Below are 4,199 nucleotides of genomic sequence, written 5' to 3' on the forward strand. Positions count from 1 at the left end.
GTCATTGTTGTTTTGGTGGGCCCAGACTGAATTTGAACCCACCACCTTATGGGTGTATGTGGCTGGCACCTTAGTCACTTGAGTCACAGGCACCGAGCCTACTTTTTTCTTTTGATAGGACTTTATTTTATTTATTTTTTAAAATATGGAACTCTTCACAAATTTGCGTATCATCCTTGTGTGGGGGCCATGCTAATCTTCTCTGTATCATTCCAATTTTAGTATATGTGCTGCTGAGCCGAGCACTAGATACCACTTTAAATGCATGCCAAAGTTTTGAAAGGTAGTGTTATAATTATCATCCAATTTTAAATAGTTTAAAGTTCTCATTATGATTCCATATTTAAATGCTATTTAAAGTATGTTTCAAGGTTTCTTTTGTTGATTTCTAATTGACCTCTAATTGAGGTCAGGGAATGTGACCTATGTGACAAATTAAGGGTCTTTGTTGAGCTTAGCTTTGTGTTCTGATAAGTAGTCAGTTTTTGCAATTGTTCTACATGAACTTGAGAATAATTTGTAATTGCTAGTGATTGGATAGGGTTCTCTACTCATACACCTACTAAATTAAGCTGGCTAGTTATACTTTCCAATCTTCCATTTACTTAGTATTTTTCATCTGCCTGACCTATTAATAACAAAATGAGGTATGTTAAAAATCTCTGTCTCTGATGACAGAATTGTCAATTTCTCCTTGAATTCTGCCTTTTTTTCTGTATATAATTGAGGCTATGCCTTAGGTACAAAAAAATTCATAATTTGTATCATCTTTCTCAAAGAATTATTCCTTTTATTATTACTGAGAAATCTTTATTACTAATAATGCTCTTTCCTTAATTTTTATTATGTCTGGTATTAATCTAACTATACCAGTTCTTGAAAAATAATTTTTGCTTGGTGTATTTTTTTTTCCCATTTACTTTGAAGATGTGTGGGTCACTATGTTTTGGGGTATATTTCTTCTGACAGTATATAATTGGGTATTTTTCTTAACCAACCTGATATTTGTCTTTTAAATAATTAATTTATTTTATTTATGTTTATCCTGGTTGTTCGTACATTTGAATTTATTTCCTTTATTTTTATTATGTGCTTTATCTATACTATACTCTTTTTTCTTTTCTACTTTGTATTGTATTGATTAATTTTCATTATTCCTCTTTTTTTTTTCATTGTTTATCTGGAAATGGTCACCTTTGACATTTTAAAGCATAATTGGCTTGATAACATCTAAAATTGTTCAATCTTTCTGCTTGCTTTCAGAATAGTAACAGGATTTTAGAAAGCTTTTAAAATTGTAACTGCCATCTTCAATGCTGTTCTTATTCAGTATATTAGTGTTACCTTTCTAAACCTTAATGTTTTACCCACATTTTTGCCATTCTTTTACTCGTACTTCCTTCTTTTCTCTTACTTTGCTCTTGATTTTTTTTTCTTAATTCCTAAAATAGTTCCTTTAGTAAATCTCCTAGAAATAATGTCTGGGTGGTAAATTCCCTTGGTCTTGCTTGAAGATACCTTTTTAGTTTTGGTCTCAGTTATAAATAAAAATTTAGCTAGATAGAACATTTTAAGTTATATATAATTTTAGAACTTAACATTTTATATATAATTTTATTTTCTTTCTGTACTTAACAGTTTGCCACTGAGACACCTAATTGTCATTCCTTGCAAGTTACTTGTCATTTCTCTCTGATTTATTTCATTTTTAAATATTTATTTATTTATTTATGTATTATTTTAAATGAATCATAGCTGTGTACATTAATACTCTCAGGGGGTCAGTGTGTTGTTTCTATATACAGTTTTAAATACTTTCATCCAGTTGGTTAGCATAGCCTTCATATCATTTTCTTAGTTGTTGTATTAAGACATTTATATTCTACATTTAGAAGGATTCACATGTACCCTTATAGGATAAATCATAGGGGTGATCCCACCAGTCACCCTCCTTCCATCCTTCCCCTCCCCTCCCCTCCCTCTCCCATTTCCCCCTATTCTTGGGCTAAAATTGGGTTATAGTTTTCCTATGGTAGCTAAAGATTTTCTTTCTGTCTTTCGTGCCCTGAAGTTGTATTATGATTTGTCTAGTCAGGGATATTTGTTGTTTATTTTCTTAGGAGTTCTTAAATCTGTGCTTCCTGGATCTGAATAATTAATTTCTTCACTAGTTCTAGAAATTTATCTTTCATTGTCTCTTGAATATTTCTCGCCTCATTCCTTTTATGTATTTAAAAATTATGACAGTCTTCTCTTTGCATCACACATTTCTCAACCTCCTTTAATATTTTACATCTCTTTGCTTTTCTATGCTACATATAGTTAATTTTTCAAATTTAACTGAAAGTTCAGTAAGCCTCTCTTTCACTATGTTTAGTCACTTAAACCTATCCATTTAGTTTTTAATTTCAATGTCTATTTAAAACTTTTCCGATTCTATGTGGATCTCTCTGAAATCTACAGATTTTTGTAGTGTCTTCCTTTATTTTAAATATTAATATTTAAGAATATTTCTTATATAGTTTTATAATAGGAGTATAATTTATTTTGTCTAGTGGATTTTTCCATAATAGTGTAATCATGTGTTCTATGATTTTGTTTTGTGACTTTATATTTGTTAGAGCTTAACCTATGGGAATTGTGTGGAGATTGTGTGCTTTTTGCATTTTCTTCCACTTAATGTTCCAGGGCTATTATCTATTAATACACATATTTTTTTCAGTTGAATTCTTGGTAAGGAAGATCTGAGATCATACAAGTAGAGTAAATCTGAACTCCAAATCCATGTGAATGAAGATCTAAGATAAGAATTCTGAGGGGAGATTATTTTCTTTCATATCATGAGCCCAGGCCAAGAAAGGTAAGCTTCCTTGTTCTCCTATGACACAGTGAGTAAACTTTTTGCTTAGTTCATTCTTTCAATAAGGGTGTTGCCATTTAAGGCCTGAGATAAATGCAGTAATTTTAAACATTTTTTTATTAATTCATAAACACATAGATCATGTATACATCAATGCCCTTTATAGGGCACAATGTGCTGATTTTATACATAATTAGGAATGCTTACATCAAACTAGTTAATATAGCCTTCATCTCATTTACTTAATTATTGTGTTAAGACATATATACTTTATACTTAATATAGGTTTGACATGCACCCTTGAAATATGAACCATAGGAATGGTCTGACCATTTTACCCTCCTTCCATAGAAGCCCCCCCACTCCCATCCCCCTCCTCTTCCCTTCTTCATCTTGGGCTATAGTTGTGATTTATCTTTTTTATGAAAGTGTGAGTGATTATAAACTGGTTTCATAATAGTACTGAGTACATTGGATACTTTTTATTCCATTTTTGAGATACTTTACTAAGAAGAATATGTTCCAGTTCCATCCATGTAAACATAAAAGAGGTAAAGTCTCCATCTTTTCTAAGGTTGCATAATATTCCAGGTATACATATACTGCAATTTATTAATCCATTCATCAGTTGACGGGCACTTGGGCTTCTTCCATGACTTGGCAATTATGAATTGAGCTTCAGTGAACAATCTGGTGCAATTATCTTTGTTGTAAATTTTTTTTTTTTTGGTCTTTTGATATACACTCACTAGAGGAATTATAGGGTCTAACGGCAAGTCTACTTTTAGATCCCTGAGTATTCTCCAATCTACTTTCAAAAAGCTATGTATTAGCTTGCAGTAATCTAAGTTCTAACTTTTTGCCTTATATTCACTTGAAGCCTGTGTCCGATCTGTATACATACTAAAGTTCCAGCATTTACACTTCCCAGATCAGAGATCAAGCCCTGCCCATACTACAGTGTAAGCTCCCACGTTGGTCATCCTGGCTTTTCATACTTCTTTATTTCTATGCTCTTGAAGGTATTTCTTAAGGGCTCTGCAATATACTCAAAAGAAATTATTTACACATTATTGAGTTTTCCTAGATGTCTCTGGCAAGAGTTTTGTTGGTTATTTATTCAACAGTATTATCCCAAGTGAAAGTTATTCTTTTACTATTTAATTATTTTCCTTTTATTTTAGGTATGATATGTAATGACATTAGTTTTTAGCCAAAAATTATTCTTCTTTTAATCAAGATTAAATTCATTCATATTTGTTATTGGAAGTTATTTATGTAAATTATTATAAAAATTTATAGGTTAAATAATAATTTTTCTTTTGCTTAAGTTCCTTCC

General features: G+C 31.1%; 1 non-coding gene across 1 annotated transcript; it reads right to left on the reverse strand.

Annotated features, from left to right (window-relative positions):
- Nucleotides 1-139: 139 nt before the first annotated feature.
- LOC111725173 lies at nucleotides 140-246 on the reverse strand. Its single transcript, XR_002773303.1, has one exon. It is a non-coding gene; the product is annotated as a U6 spliceosomal RNA (small nuclear RNA).
- Nucleotides 247-4,199: the final 3,953 nt, after the last annotated feature.

This window comes from Otolemur garnettii, unplaced genomic scaffold, assembly GCF_000181295.1.
Source record: "Otolemur garnettii isolate 467f Iridium unplaced genomic scaffold, OtoGar3 scaffold00032, whole genome shotgun sequence".
NCBI lineage: Eukaryota > Metazoa > Chordata > Mammalia > Primates > Galagidae > Otolemur > Otolemur garnettii.